The sequence below is a fragment of the Amblyomma mixtum genome, chromosome 6 (genome assembly GCF_055824585.1).
Source record: "Amblyomma mixtum isolate Tamu chromosome 6, ASM5582458v1, whole genome shotgun sequence".
Lineage (NCBI taxonomy): Eukaryota > Metazoa > Arthropoda > Arachnida > Ixodida > Ixodidae > Amblyomma > Amblyomma mixtum.
In genome coordinates, this window is record NC_143017.1 from 117,510,631 (window position 1) to 117,527,133 (window position 16,503).

The following is a 16,503-nucleotide window of genomic DNA, read 5'->3' on the forward strand; positions in this document are numbered from 1 at the left end:
CTCCATCAGCTTCGTTCTCGGTGCATTCATACAAGTAACCGGAGGTAGGGGAAAGAAATCGCCGCACCACTCATAGCGTCAACAAGTTGTATTCTTTATTTCCTTTTTTTTCGGTCGACAATGTGAGGCAAGTATAATTTGTTGTTTAAATGCATGCACCATAAAGTGAATTTCTTACTGAAGAGAAAAGAACAACCAAGCGTGACTTTTATTTAAGATCAGGGCGCTTAGACTTCGTATAGAAGTTCCTCTACCTGACCCCTGCTGAACGCTGCTGTACCTAAACCCTGCGAGTTGGATTAGAAAAAAAAAGAAAGGAAATATTATTTATTTATTTATAGAATACTGCAGGCCGTAAAAGCCCAAGCAAGAGTGGGATAAAATATACAGAGAACTTCGACGACCAGCAGAAGACAACGCCAACAGCAGGCTTCAGTACAAGCGATGATGTAAATACGGAGAATGAAAATAAAACAAGTCGCAACAAATAACAGACAAGGGTTAACGATCAAGCACTTGCTCAACCGCGGAAAGAACATTTTCGACAGATGCACACGCGCAACACTGTGTGCAAACGGTTGCAGGAACACATAAGAACCGATTTCCAATAAATACCCTCGTAGTACTGTACAGCCTCCTCCCCTTCATCTTGCTCTCTCTCCAAGCTCCCACCTGGATGAAATGCGCTAATCTGTCATCTTACCTGCGCGGCCATGGATGTGAGTTTAATAGATGTCTGCCACTTATTGTAATCCAAGTAAACTCTGCAGTGCGTACGCGAAAGTGTAGCCGCTAACTGCGGAAGCGAAACTGATCCTGCAAAAATCCAGCGTGCGAGCCGCATAGAAAGGATTTTTGCACGAAAAAAAAAGGCAATATTTCAGCGCACTTGAAGCTGCTCTTAAAGTGGAACCAATTAACCTTAACGGCTCTCGTTCGACGGCACTCCTTAACAAAATAGTTTTACAGAAGGAGCGCTGTTGAAATTGCCCGAAGACATGACGTGCACATCGCCGAATACCTCGCGAGCCTTGTGCCCTGGTTTCTTTCATTTTATTAGAGCGCAGCTCTTTGGCGCCCGTTCCTGCGTTTCGTGGCGTCGCCGTTGTCCCTCGTAACCAGCTCCGCAGCCGGGGCAGCACGCTGGCGCCATTTCTCCCGCAAGCCCAAGCCGAAACGCATAGCCGCCGCCGTTCGCCACTGCGTGTATCCCCCTCGCCCTCTTCGCGCGGTGTTCTCCGGTTGCCGAAGCGCCGGCTCGGCATCAGAGGATCACGGTGCGTGCATCCCAAGCCGAAACGCAGAACCATGTTCACTTGACTCGCTAGTAGCGTCAGCGGCATTAGTCAGACGCTGCTGTCTCTTCGCCGCGCAACGTAGGCGCCCACGCACTGACTCCCGATAACTTAATTGTTCTCTTCGCTACTCCTGCAATGCCACCTCTGTGCGGCGGAAATCGGAGTGCTGGATCGGTGGCGGCGTATCTCGATATGTGCACCGCCCAATCAAGAACTATTAGCGGAGTGTTTGTTGAAGAAGGAATATATGTTTGAAAAATAACAAGTTGTCTGTAACTGTACATACATGTCTTGTTCGAATTCTTTGCCTCAATCTATCAATAAGCTGAAACAGCTGATGAGCTGCGCTCAAATTTCTCATAAGGCAGTAACGTAATCGTCGGCGATTTTTTCTTTTTTTTTTCTGTTTGCGCACACGCCACTCGTCAGAATGATATGCTGTTATTTCCTCAGCGCCGCGCACGTATGGTCACGTCTTGCAACGAACATCACCAACGCCCCAGATGAATCTTTCCATACCAAATGATAGCGTGAGCTCACCTTGCCAGATTTCCTTTGAAGCGTGAACGATGTCGACCTAGATTCCACGCGGGTCTCCTGCGTGCGACCATATCCTTCAGTTATTACTCGAGGTGGTGCATCGCCACGCTGAGCTTCGTCCCTCCTACTCTGGAAGCGTCGTCCGGTATGCACGGGAATAGCGTCCACAGGGAAGTGCTCGTTGAAACAGCTGCGCGTGGAAAGCGGTTCTAGAGCGCTGTCGACGCTGCCAGTTCGGCTTACCTGCCAACGCTCGCGCCGCCCGCATTACGACACCGTTGCAAACGAGGTTCTTCGGCTCTCGGCTGTGTTGAAGGTGCGTGCTACCGCGTGCGTCGGACGCCAACTGCAACTGATTTTTTTTTTCTTTGAATAGCTGTGAGCAAAAACAATAAGTGTTTACTAGTACCCGTTACTGCAGAAAGGAGAGTCGGGAGTGGCGTTATAGTGCGACATTGCCGACCTTGTGCGGAAAAGAAAGCAATCCCTGCTGAAAAAAGTTGTATGATGCAATAAATTCATACAGTTTATCATACAAATATCATAGACTTATACAAATCATAGAAAATTATCATACAAATGTCGTACATTTCTGTAAAATCATACAGTCATCATAGAGATGTCCTAGAATGTCATACAAATTGTATGATATATCATTCAGATTGTATGATATTCTATGATGAAGCTCTCTATGGGGTTATTGCATCATAGAACTTTTTTTCAGCAGGGATTAAGAGCAAAAGAAAGAAAGAAAGAAAGAAAGAAAGGAAGAAGAAAAGAAAGAAAGAAAGAAAAGAAATAAAGAAAGAAAGAAAGAAAGAAAGAAAGAAAGAAAGAAAGAAAGAAAGAAAGAAAGAAAGAAAGAAAGAAAGAAAGAAAGAAAGAAAGAAAGAAAGGACTGTCTCCTGCAGCCCGAGCGTTACACTCCCAGTGTCTCTGGTTTCATGTAAGCTTCTTTTCCTTTTCATGAAGTAATTCTGAAATGTGAGAATTTCCATTCTTAAAAACTCTTTAGTCTCTCAGAGTTCTTGCTTTTCTGTTATTTATTCTCCATTATAATTGATTTAACGAAGAAAATGAGCAAATTGGTTACATCAAATATTTGACTAACTTTCGGACGCTTAATTATGGTTACTGGCATCCATCAGTTGTATACTTAACAGAACACGTTATGGGGCTAGTTGGTGAAGCATGGTTTCCTGAAAAAGTTTTTTTTTCAGCACTACAAAAACGAGGACACAGAGAAAAAGCGCATCAAAATTCTAAGCAGAAGTAAGGGCAGATTAGAACGCGAATTGTCCGAGGCGTTTGTTATGAAACAAATGGGCGACACGTGCGTCAGCACGTCTCTCTGCGAGAAAGCGAATTCGCATTGCTAGACAGACGACAGAATGTAGTCAGCTCTCCCTAATCTACTGGAAATTTCCTACCCGCATGCGCTCTGGTCCTTCATTGTGTAGAAATGTTGAATGTGACAGCTTCATTAAAGTTAGTTGGAGTCAGCGCCCGTCCTGTGTATTTCTTTCTTTCGTTTTTGTAGTGCTGAAAAAAAAAAACGTCTTCAAGAAATCGGTTGTATAGCATCCCTATTTTATAATCAGCACTCGTAAAACCAAGGTTATCGCTCAGAAAACAACTCAAATCGAAAATAATGGCACCCGGCCTGCCACCTGTGAGCGAACATAAGGTGAACGCAGAGCAGTCTCGATGGTTTCGGGTTCGGCGACGCTGTCGTGCGCATGCGCACCGTTCGCTTTAGGACGCATCTTTTCAAGAGCATGTCAGTCTTTTACAGTGTCGCGTACTGCTTCAAGAGCTCTCTTTCCTGTCCGTCCCTCCTCTAGCGCTCTTCAGCAGGGATGTCGCACACTCCGACCAGCGCGTGTAGCTGCTGGCCAGCGAGCGAGCAGCGAAAGCGGCCATCCGAGGCGGTGGCGAGCGGTGGTGCAGCATCTTGCCGCGCGGCGGAGCTGCTCCCCTCGGCGGCGCAATGGGTCTGCCCCGCGAAGCATTTCCGCTTCCTCCCGAGCGGCCGCAGACGCGGAGCAGCTCTCCGGCACCCGGCGGCCCGCGGAGTGATCCCGCCCGGGAACGTCTTTCTTTCGCACTGCTCGCGCCACTTTCCCTCCCCTCCCCCCGCACGCCGAGAGTCTCGTCCGAGCTGCCAGCGGCATGCGCCGTCGGCCGGACACCCCACAGCCTTTTTCCCCGCCACTGCCTCTGCCCCGAATGCCGCCCCGTTGACCGGCCTAGGAGTGTGTGTCCGGCAAAAGGCCAAAGCCGCGCGAAAGTGCCCGCAGCGGACTTTACTCCTCGCATCAGCCGGCACCGCCAGTGGATTTGGCAAGCAGCGGCCGCGTTCAGGTGGCCGCCACCCTCGCCTCGCCGCCGCCGCCGGTTGCCGAGAAGAAAGGCCGACGCGCCCCCCGGGTCCGGTCGGCGCTCGATGGTGAGTCACTCGGCTTTGCTCCGAGCGCGCTGCTCCCCTATCCCCGCCGTCCATCCCTGCTGCTCTGCATCCGCGCGCGCACGCGGTGCCGGCGCTGCCGCGCGCGGCCCAGGCCGTCGCACTCGTGCTGGTGGGAGCGCGCGCGTGCCCGCCCCTGCCTGAGAGCGAGAACGACGGGTCGCGAGATCAAAGAACCCCGTCACCCCTCTTTGCGGAATGACAGCGCGCGCGAGGAGCCACCGATGCGCGTGGGAAGAACGGAGGTAAACGTTAACTGCCGGGTAATACGAGGAGGAGCCGGCAGGGAGAAGCGAACAAGCTCCGGCCTTGTCTTTTCCGTCTCTCATTCGTTACGGGGGCTGTCGACGATTGCTTCTCTCCGCCCAGTTTCCCCGATCGTATCCTCTGTCATGTGAACGCCATCGCGTCCCTTGCCGTGGCTTAGATGCTTGGGAAGTCAGCTCCGCGGCGAAGCTACCCGTTTAAGTTAGTCCAAAGAAACAGTGCCACTTAAAAACTAGGCTTCTCAGTAGCCACTTCAACTGTACGAGCAGTTATAGCACAGCCTTACGGCTAGCTCGGCCAATATGGTAACTCTTTGCCGCTGCTGCCATTGCTTGGGCTTGCCTAGTCGCATTTGCCGTACGCTTGCAGTTATCGTAGTTAAAGTAGTTACCGTACGACGGTGCTATGTCTTTACAACCACTAAAACCACAAAGCTCCCCCGGTGACTTCTCGCTGCTCTGCGAAGTTCATTTTCTGCAACCGTTATTTGTAGATACCTTTAGCTTCCTGTTTTTCACTACATACTGTCTTATCGAGCATGGCAGCTTCCAAGCATACAGGCTCATTCAAAACAAGTTTGTCTTCGAATGTATAGGCATGCAGAACACGTTCGTTGACGGAAACTGAGTCTCATTTGCGCGCATTCTGCTAACTACAGAGTGGGTAAATTTCTTCTAAGAATACTTTGCAAGAAAGATGGTGCCCTTTCGACTCGTGAAGTTGCCATTACTGGTGCAGATGCGTTTTGAATGGCCTTGCAGCTTGTCGATATCCCGTGCCCCTCAAAACTTTATGCTCATCAGTAGTCTTCTTGCACTCGCGTTGCGCTCTTGCACATTAGGTCTCCATTGATGACCATGAAAGAATGTAAGCGAAGTCCGAGCAGTCTGCAACTGTTTCAGCATCAGCGCATGCGTGGCACTTGGGCGTTTACGCCCCGCATGTCCAACGCTCGGTTATAGCTTTTAAGATACGGGAGATCATAAGTTTTGCGTGCGCCTTTTTCACATTTATAATGCAGCCTGAGCGATGTAGTCAGCGGTTCTGCTTTTCATTGCTTTGCACTATTGTACGTTTGTCATCGCTGAGCGAATAAGAAGGCTGCGTGGACCGCACCGTTTACCATGCGGGAATCGTCAAGGCATTATGCGTATAGCATGACTGCCTTCGATGTCAGTCAGCAGAGAGGAAAATCTCGGCGGGCAATAACATCATTTCACTAAGAAAAGCCTACTGATATTGTTAGGTACGCAGTGTGTAACCAGATGGAACCCTAAGCGCTCTCTTTTTTGTTTTCTGTGTTGAAAAATTACAGAAAAGTCAAGCAATACTGTACATAGTTTTTTTTTTCTGGAGCCTCTAGATATCGTTTTCCGACGAGCTCGGCTATCAGGCTGACGCAGTCGAGGAGTTCCGGAATTCTTGTTTAGTGGATTGCGCCTATAGAGTCGAGCATTTGTTTTGTAGACTGCACCCTCTGCTTCGATGCTACTGCATCATCAAGGAAATCTTACATTCACTTGCACGTGAAATGGTTCCATTTCTTTTTCAATTGAGCGTATACTTTGCAAACAAGGAAGCTATGAACTAATGCAGCTTTGTGGTTACGATTTCATTGCGTTCATGCGATGGCGTGTATATGGCGTTCGTCGCCATCAAGTTTTTTTCTTCAGCACCGCCGCAGAGTACACAAAAAATATGCACACATGAGTTGGTGGCGTAGCGGCTGTTGCTTTTACTTGGGCGTGCTAGGAAATACACTTGTGATTGAGTTCGATCGGATATCTTGGCACCACGCCCCTGCCAAGTGTGCGGCGTTGGTCGATGAATTTATGCCAGCCCTGCAGGGAGCGGTGCAGCAGATCAAAGTCGACCGACCACTCCAACGAGCTCCCGATGGCGGCGTATACGGTCGAAGCAATATGAAACGGAACACGTAGTCTACTCACACTCGACGAGTACTTGCGAAGTATGAATGAAAAACGTTTTATTTTTTTTTCTGCAGTTTTCCGGAAGACGCGTGATCCCTTTAATGCCTGGCAGCAAAAAATAGCATTGGAGGAGACAGATAAGCTCCGCCTTAAAGGTATGATGCGATGGCATAACGATTTAATTCCCATATAAGCGGAATTGGTTATTCTGTGCTTTACATTCATAGATCGTTGGGAGTCCTCGTACCACTCTTGGCGCAGTGGTGCAGCGGTTAGCCCTGCGATGGCAGGTGCTCCCAGCGTTGGGCTTTATGTGGTCCGGGTTGCTCCTTCCGAGCAAACACTCATTAATTTAACTTCTACCTGCCACAGTGGGCAGTTTGCTCACAATCCGGTGGGCAGGTAAAGTCACGTGACCTAGGTGGCACAACTGCCTCCTAGCTTGCTGCTCTGGGGATTTTTCGCTCATGGATTTTTCGCGCCGGAGGATTTTCTGCGACGCGAGCTCCTTGACGATCGCGTTGAAATTTGGTACTTTGGTAGCGCGAACTAAGGGTTTCCTTTTATATCTCTCGCACCTGTATGGAACGATCCCTACGTGGTGTACGGAATCGAAATAAAGGAGAAAACATAGTTGGCCTAGTTTGCGCTGACAACAACCTAAAGAACACGCAGAAGTAGCGGAGAAGAGTATTTTTGCAACAGAGAATACGGAACCAACTGAATCGCTATTTTACTCTGAAACACTGACAAGGTTGCGAATTTTCTTCCCAGAGTACGGATCCTTTAACTTGGGGGCGCTCAGGTACATCTGAAAGAAACAATTTAAACTCTTTTGCTGACGTTCCTTTTCTTCAACAATGGCTGTAAAAGGGATGGCGTCAACCTTGTTCTGTCCGGTCTGCCCCTTCGTACTGGGCTGAGATCTAGGGGGACGGAGAATGCGTTCGTCTGCGCGTCCGCTGGTCGTGGATCTGCGCGCAGCGCCCACTGCGTTGCAGGGGGCGCTGGGCATGGCTTTGGTAAGGAGCGCCCTCTGGTCAGCTGCAGAGGTGACGTAATAGGGGCAGCGAGAGATATGTTTTGGTTTGATTTTACGTGGTTCAACGTCCCAAAGCGACTCAGGCTATGAGGGACGCCGTAGTGGAGAGCTCCGGATAATTTCGACCACCTGGGGCTCTTTAACGTGCACCGACATCGCACAGTACACGGGCCTCTAGCGTTTCGCCTCCATCGAAATTAGACCGCCGTGGCCGGGATCGAACCGCCTCTTTTGGGTCAGCAGCAGAGTACTGTAACCAATGAGCCACCGCGGCGGATTGGCAGCGAGAGAGAATACGTTTTATTGAACTTTTATCCCCCTTTCTGGTGCTTTGATGATCCAGCTCGAATATGGACATGCGTTTATCTGTAGCCACTGCGCCAGGAGGGGTATAAGGTCTCTCATGGATCTATGGATGTAAAGTAGAAAATGACCTTTTGCATGCATGGGAATTAACCCATTACGCTTACGCGTCATACCCTTAAGGTGGAGCTTAATAAGTGTCCCCTTCACTTTCGTTTTTTTTTTTTCACGTTTATTACAGACGTTATATTTCTGCACGCTTTAAGATCACGCTTTCTAGGAGTCACCGGGGCATAGCTGTGTCCTACGCAATTTCCTAGGCTGTTTATTAGCGGTCCAAACTTGAGTTGCAACAGAAATACACAGCGGAAGCGACGACTGTGTCGAAAGGGGCTTGTTTACACGGAAGAGGTCAAGTGGAACCAAAGTGGTGAGCAGCACTAACGGAAGCATACGAACACAGCTACGCCTGATCGATGAGGTTTTAATTGTGTTTCTACGAAGAGAGCGGTGTTTCGAGAGCCACAGCAGCGACAAGCTGCTCTGAGGGTCAAAACGGCACTTTTAATTTCCGTCAACGGCTACAGCCGGCTCGCACTGCTAGATGTACTGGCAACGCTCAAGGTACAGTAAAAAAAGTGCAAGAAACAGAGCAGGCAGTCTGAAATACGCTGTCTAGCGTGCTGCTAGCACGCGACTGTTATCTGTGGCCAGGTTTTTTTTTTATCATAATGCGTTAGGAATGCGAGGTATTTCACAGGGAATCCAGGCCTAATGACGCTGACAGCGCGCTTTCGGAACGCAGCTTTGCGGTACAAGGACAAGCGCTCTTTGTTTTGACTGTTTTAAGGAATGCGGCATCGGTGCCACTTGTTAGTCTTTAGCCTTTAACGTGCTAGCGTTAACAGCCCCGTGTCGCAGAAAAGGCGGAGTCGTCGACGTCGCGAAAAATCGGGATGGAAGGAAATAACGAGCCGAAGAGAAAATCGGGTTTATTTGGGTTTGAGCGGTAATCGAACCCACGACCGTCTGACTGAGAGACGGACACGTTACCCCATAGGCCACAAAGGCTTGTTGGTTCACGCTGAATAAAGGTGGACTTAATGAATGCGTTTTGATGTTTGATTTAGTGAAGTGTCTGAGACGTACTGTTGGGGACAATAATCGCCAGGACGAATACCCGGAACAAAAGCCGATAACCCCGTTATTGGGCAGTTGATTACAGCCAAACCTGCGGGACGGTGACAGCCGGACTCGCGTGCTACAATACGTTGCAGTGAAGGCAGATGTTCGCTGGCAGGCGTGGCACCTGTGAAACAAGATTGCTATTTCCGCGTCCTGGAGAGTTTTGTTGCGGACAGTACTTGTGCGTGCGTAACCAGTTATGGATATGATTGTTCAGTAAGCGATGCGAGCGGTACCCGATAACGAAGCATACACCGTCCCTCGATTTTTTTTCTTTTTTGGCACAGCTGTTTTATCAGTGCATACCCAAATACTCGGCGACCAAACACTTGCGCTAACCGTTTACCTCGCATGAACTGCATGTCTTGCTGACGGGCCGGTGCATTTCGCTAAGCGCACAGCGCGGCATAGAAGCAACTGGGCTTGAGATACAGCTGAACTCGCTTGCGCCGGTTGATACAGCTGCAGGGTAATCCAGCGGCTGGCTGTTCCAAGGCGGCGGTTAGGATTGTTCTGAAACGGTGTCAGACAATCTTTGTGCAAATGTCTCGCTGGGACGCCATCCTGCGGTCAATGGGATCCCGTAAAAAGTGCATATTGCATTTTCAAAATGCGAGGTGCCGTACTTGGACGCATGTAAAAAAAAAAAAATAGCTAACTGAGCGCCAGTCATTTAAACTGTAGAACACCTGAAAGATGCTCGAATGAGAACAAGTCCGCGTAAGTGAGATGAAGTACACTTTAAACACGAATGTACAGCCATTGTCAAAAGTTTATAGCCCAGGGGGTTTGCTTCTAAGCACTGTTGTGGCGCTCCTGTAGCACTAATGGAAGTCCTACGCATCGGAGGGAGCAGGACCAAAAATCTTTTTACCTTCAGGAGATTTGGGACGCTGAGGACGCATTACGAGCAAAGCGATGTGGCCCAGAAGCGAACCCCCTGGGCTCTAAACTTTTGACAAAGGCTGTACCTTATATGAGAGTACAAATTTGGTAAGCTGTCCTCTACCGCATTCGTTTTTATGGGCGGGGTATTATGTCGAAGCCCTTGGGTAAATTTCCACCGCTTAAAATTCGGAATGCTCACGGTTGGCAACGTAAACAAATTCCCTCTTCAAAACGTGCGAAGTTGCTACCAGTTACGGTAGATTTTAACCACCATTTCAGTCTCCTCTGTTTGGTAACCTTTAGACTTCCGATGCCGCGTTTGAAAGCCTCCTCCCATTGCTAATTGCATCAAGTTGCTATACTTTGCAGGGGGAATATGCCTACGTGGCCAAGAGTAAGCATTCCGTATATTTAGTGATCGCAATTTACCCCGGGAATTACGCAATATACTCTGCTTGCAAAATGGAGAGCGGTAGTGTACAGCTAACTCCCTTTTTACGCCCATAGAGAGTGTATATTAACAAAAACAACAATTGGTGGATTTTTTTTTTCGCGTCAAAGCCGAGGGAGCTCCGCTTGTGCAGCCAGGATTAATTTCGGCCTTGTGCAGGTTCGCTAATGTGCACATAAATCTCTGCACACGGGAATTTCCGCTTTTCGCCTCCGTCTAAATGCGGCTACCGCGTCTGGCATTGAACCCGCGACCCCGTGCTAAGTATGCGAAGGCTGTAGCCACTGAGCCACAGCGTATATGGAAGTGCAACGATCTTTCCCTAGAAGCGTTACCTCGAGGCTTTAATTTTGGGTAGCCTGGGTTGCTTCTGAAGCTTCCAATCTTTCAAGTGCACGTTACGCAAGGTATTCGAACAGAGTTATTGGGTTAGCTGATACGAGGTCGCGTTTAGCTGTGCGGAAGTAGATCGTACGATCGTCCCTGTGCCGTATTAGACATCGCTTTACCGAAACCAAACGGAAACATCGAGCACCCAACGCAGAATGGAGGGAAACTTCGAGAAAGAGAAAGGACTCCCGGTAAAACAATTGTTGTATAGCATGAAATCATTCCGTCTCCGTCTTTGCTGTCATCAGCGCATAGATAACTTTGCCAGAGCTGCTGATGCAGTAATATCGAAGCGGCATAAGTTATGCATGCTTTTAATGTGTATTCGGTCGAACCTGAAATTAGCAACCTTTATTGAACGCGGAAATGGGAAATACGGCGACTGAGCACTGCTTGTCTACTACATTTCTCTCTCTATGCTGCAAAGGGGGCACTTAATCCACTTCGGAACTACTGTTATATAGGTAGCACCCCCCCCCCCCCCCCCCCCCCCTCCCGCCCCACACACACACACACACTCCAAAAAAAAAAAAAAAACGAATGCGTACCGCTTGTTGGCGGTCACGGCAGCTATAATTAATATTTCCCCTTCTGTTGGGCCGGGAGGAAGTGATTTTTATTTATTTTATTTATTTCCAAATACTGTTAGCCCTTGCGGGCTGTTACAGGGTGGGAATGGTATAGTCAGTCAGTACAACACAGTTCCAGCTCTTTTACAAGTTTCAAGTGAACAAGTTTTGTTGAATACGTGTCGGTTTTGTTGAATACGTGTCGGTTTTGTTGAATACGTGTCGGGTTGTTGATTTTGCTGTCGGCAACGCTGTGACACCGGTTTTTATTGCCTTCCGCGCTAATCCCCATACTTGCCGCACTCTAAATTTCAGCGAGTCGTGTAAAACCCGAACACGCCCAGAACGGCCCAACGTGGTCTTGTTATAAGCGCTTCTACTCCAACAGGCGGACGTAACAGTATCGGCCGCTTCCGCAGTCAACGACTTCCTCTCTCAGCTCCCGTCGCACTCTTTGATTCCTCTAGTGTTCGGATAGCGTGTAACACATTGTATCTGATCCGCAGACCTCTTCCTGCCTAACGTGGCGGGTAACCAGAGCCCCAGACCCGACGTGGGCCTCCTCTCCCCCTTTCTCTCTCTCTCCGCTGGCAGGTATCCAGTTGTCACTCGAACATTCCAGGCGTACTTGTTTCCCTACCGCGTTTCCTTTAACGTGCATTACTCATAGTGTTTTATTTTATTTTTTTCTGACTGCAACTTGTACGTTCACGCGGTTCTTGACAAGCATCTGGGAAGAGCGACTTTCGGAGGGAACTTGCTGGTCCGATTTTTCGGCATCTTATGGTCTGTTCACGTGCGTCCGTTCTTAGGCTTTGGTTGATTGCAGATTACAGCGAGCTCAGTTTCAGTTTCGATCAGAGTTTCTCGACGTCGCTCCGCTTGACAGAATAACGGCGAAGGACGAAGGAAAGTTTTGTTTTCGCAATAATTTACCGAAATGTGTTCCATACCGAGGAGTGACGAGCTCTTGGTGCAGCCAATTAGCCCGTCTCTCAACTTTGCGAGGAGTAAGCCCGTTATTACCAGCCACCCATCACGAACACGAAACTAGCGTCTTCATGGAGTGATATATATATATATATATACCGGGTGTCCCAGCTAACTTGAACCAAGGGTTTAAAAATGAAATATTGGAGTCAGGAGAGTGAAACTACCTGCATATTGGTGATAAGCATTTGGCGCACCACGGGAAATTTTTTGTATCGCAATTACTTAACTAGTAATTAAGATAATTTTTTTAAATTTTTTAATATTGACTTTAGACACTAAATGTGATTCGCAAAGTTGGAGAGCACTTTCAGAAACCCGCATTCCATTATTCGCCATAAAGAAAACCTTACGTGTACCTCTTTTTCCGAGCTCGAAAGAAAGCCCGCGAAATACAAAAAAAATCACGTGACGAGCACATTTGCGCGTCGCGATCGTGCTGCTCTCAACCGTGCTTTCAGTGAACGAAATCAGCTCCGGCCTTTATTCGACGGCCCCGTTGCAGCGGCAGGCCGATATCTTGGCGGGGGTTTTTCGTCCGCGTCAGCTAGTTGGCACCCGGCGACGACGACTTAGTCCCAATCTGATAAGATACTGAGATGGCGAGTCTGCTTTGTCACTCAGAAGCAAAAGAGAAATACAGGGAATAATGTTTCGCCGCGAGGTGTTGGCGGCTGTGTGTTGCAGTTTCCTAATGAGGATTTTGAAAGCTGGAAGCAGCGGTGAAGCACAGTTTGTCGTGTGCTCTTCTTATGCCACTCTCATGCGAGACTGAATCTTTGGTGTAGTGATTACTAGCACTGCAGACATGCCGTTTACAAATGAAGAGAAAGCAGACATGGTTCTGGCTCTAGGTGCATGTCATGGGAACAGAAGGCGCGCTGCAGACCTTATGCAACAATGGCACCCAGGCAGGCGGCCAAGTTCAGTAACGATCCTGCGTGCCTTCGAGACGCTGCGACGGATGGGCAGTTTTACGTCCACACGACACAGAGCACCTGTTTTTGACGAGGACTTCGAGACGCATATTTTATCGCTGTTCGCTCTGGAACCCCAAGCAAGCGTGCGCAGCGTGAGCGAGGATACCGGAGTCTCCAGGTCATCAGTTTGGCGAATACTGCGCAAACACCGCCTGCATCCGTACCACGTACAGCTTCATCAAAATCTGTTGCCACGGGACTTCCAAAACAGGACCGATTTTGCTAATTGGATTCTGATAAAGATGCAGGACGACCCGGATTTTTTGAACAAAGTGATATGGAGTGACGAAGCTAGTTTTTCGCGCAATTCACAGGTGAACCTGCACAATGCTCATTACTGGAGCGATTCAAATCCCTACTGGGTTTTACAGACGCAGCACCAGTACCAGTGGTCATTTAGTGTTTGGTGTGGACTTTTCGACGGTAGTTTGATCGGGCCTGTGTTTTTCGACCAGACGCTGACAGCAGATCGCTACACCAATGATATCCTCAGAGGACCCGTTGACGACTTCCTTTCGGATCTACCGCTCGCCAGGGCCACAAATGTGTGGTTTCAACACGATGGCGCCCCCGCGCACAGCAGCGCCAAGGCTCGGACCTGGCTCGACGCAGCGTTCCCGCAGAAATGGATAGGACGACTAGGTCCCGTGAACTGGCCAGCCAGGTCTCCTGATATGACACCTCTGGACTACTTTTTGTGGGGTCATATCAAGGACAAGGTGTACAGCACACCAACTTCCACACCGCAAGACCTTAAAGACAAAATAACGGAAGTCTGTTTAAACATGCCTGAGGCTGTCATACGAAATGCAACGGCTGATTTGGTTACAAGATGCCATAGCTGTATCGTCGCACAAGGTGACCTATTCGAGCACTTTTTATAATTGGTAAGAAACCGAAATGAAATGGAGTCAGGACAACCGCATGCCACGGCTGTCATCGCCGCACAGCCAAGCCATAAACCGCCACTTTTATTTTCTTTGCAACTGGCAAATAAAACTCCTCTCATTTGAAAACTTCGAGCTTGGCAGTCTTTATCGCGACTGCAAAGCGCAGCGCACTCGCTGCAATTTACACCGTCACGCGCGAACTGGCTGACACGGCCGAAGAAACCACCACCAAGATATCGGCCTGCCTCTGAAACGGGGCCGCCGAATGAATACCGGAGCTGATTTCGTTCACTGAAAGCACGGTTGAGAGCAGCACGATCGCGGCGCGCGAATGCGCTCGTCACGTGGTTTTTTTTTGTATTTCGCGGGCTTTCTTTCGAGCTCGAAAAAAGAGGTACACGTAAGGTTTTCTTTATGGCGAATAATGGAATGGGGGTTTCTGAAAGTGCTCTCCAACTTTGCGAATCACACTTAGTGTCTAAAGTCAATATTAAAAATTAAAAAAAAATTATTTTAATTACTAGTTAAGTAATTGCAATACAAAAAATTTCCTGTGGTGCGCCAAATGCCTGTCACCAATATGCAGGTAGTTTCACTCTCCTGACCCCAATATTTCATTTTTAAACCCTTGGTTCAAGTTAGCTGGGACACCCGGTATATATATATATATATATATATATATATATATATATATATATATATATATATATATATATATATATATATATATATTCTGATCGCTGTTTGTAATACATCCGGACGACATTCTCTTCATGGCATCTTTTTTTTTGCTTATAACCGCTGCCAGAAACAGCGCCTTCGCGTCGTGCACGCGTTATCCCTCCTCCCTCTCCCGGCCTCATTTCATTTTTTCTAATTAAAGCGAGAACAAATTTGATCTCGGATCAAAATGCCGCGGCCTTAAAAAGTCGCAATTTTTTTTGCATATTCCGCGCATTTTGCCAGTTCCTAATTAACAGCTTCAGCGGCGCCTCTCAAAAAAACTTCTGCCTGACCCCTTCATTATTGGGTTTACCAGTTCTTGGTCTGCGCCGCCGGGCAGTCCCGGCGCAGATGAGCAGCGCCAACACGAAACACGAACTGCCAAAGAAGCGCGTCGCCGGCAGTTGACAGCGAGCAGCTTTCCGAGCGGCCTGCTCGTTATCTCCGGCGCGCCCTGCGACGCCCGGCAGACGCGGGGCGCCTGTTTTCAAGGAGGGAGAAAAAATAAACAAAGAAATAAAAGAAATGGATTGCGCTGTAAAGTATATTGCGCGCTTCGCCGCCAGTTTATTGTCGCTCCCAAGCGTCGAAAAAACGCGCGCGGAGGCATATACCGCGCTCGGAAGTTCCGTCCTCCTGTTTCGCTCGAGTTACTGAAAGAGACCGGACTCGTTCGTTAAAAGTGATAATAAAGAAAGCGAAGAGGCGAAAAAATGAAAACTCCTGCCTCTCCTGGACCGTTGTCCGCCCCCTCGGCGTTAATAAATGGCCTTTCTCGGAGGCGATCGCTGAAACCTTACCGGCTTAGTGGCGCCCGGCGCCACAAAAAGCGCGGGCTGCTGTTTGGCTCCCGAGTATACGAACGGTCATTATGCGCTCGCTGCAGTCGCTCTCACGTTTGGCAACGGCCTCTGCAGTGCAGTAGTTCCCATTGTTCTTCGGTTGCCCTTTGCGTTAGTGCGTGCGTGCTTGCGTGTGTCCGTGCATGTGTCCGTGCGTGTGTCCGTGCGTGTGTCCGTGCGTGTGTCCGTGCGTGTGTCTGCGCGTGCGTGCGCGTGTGTGCGCGTGTGTCCGTGCGTGTGTCTGCGCGTGCGTGCGTGCGCGTGTGCGCGTGTGTGCGTGTGTGTGTGCGTGTGTGTGTGCGTGTGCGTGCGGGTGTGTGTGCGTGTGCGTGCGTGTTTTCGGCGGCCGTTTTTTTTGTCCCAACAACCGACGGGATCGGCTGACTGACGACGCATTCATCGTTGCGCTAACTATGGCTAAGTTCCCGTCTCCCCAAACCTTGTTAGAGACGCGCCTAACTATACCGGCGCATACGATCTGCATTCTATTTGTCGTCGATGCTCGCCAGGTTCGTGGCTCTTGACGGGCGGAGTAATGAAATAACTTAGGGAACGCCACGGAAAAAGACAGAACCGAACAGTACAAAACGAACCGCTACGAACAACTTTTTTCGGCCGCCGCGGTGGCCCAGTGGTTATGGCACTCAGCTGCTGATCCGAGAGACGCGGGTTCGATCCCGGCGGCGGCGGTCGAATTTCGATGGAGACGAAATTCTAGAGGCCCGTATACTGGCGATGTCAGTGCAC

The 16,503-nt window shown here is 49.1% G+C and overlaps 1 protein-coding gene across 5 annotated transcripts in view; it reads left to right on the forward strand.

The window, feature by feature from the left end:
• Positions 1-3,868: 3,868 nt before the first annotated feature.
• LOC149340165 (galactosylceramide sulfotransferase-like) overlaps positions 3,869-16,503 on the forward strand; it is a 161,351-nt gene continuing 148,716 nt past the window's right edge. For all 5 annotated transcript variants that reach the window (XM_089548914.1, XM_089548913.1, XM_089548912.1 and 2 more), the window contains exon 1: positions 3,869-4,287. The gene's annotated coding sequence lies outside the window, so the exon portion shown is untranslated. The remainder of the gene's footprint in view (positions 4,288-16,503) is intronic.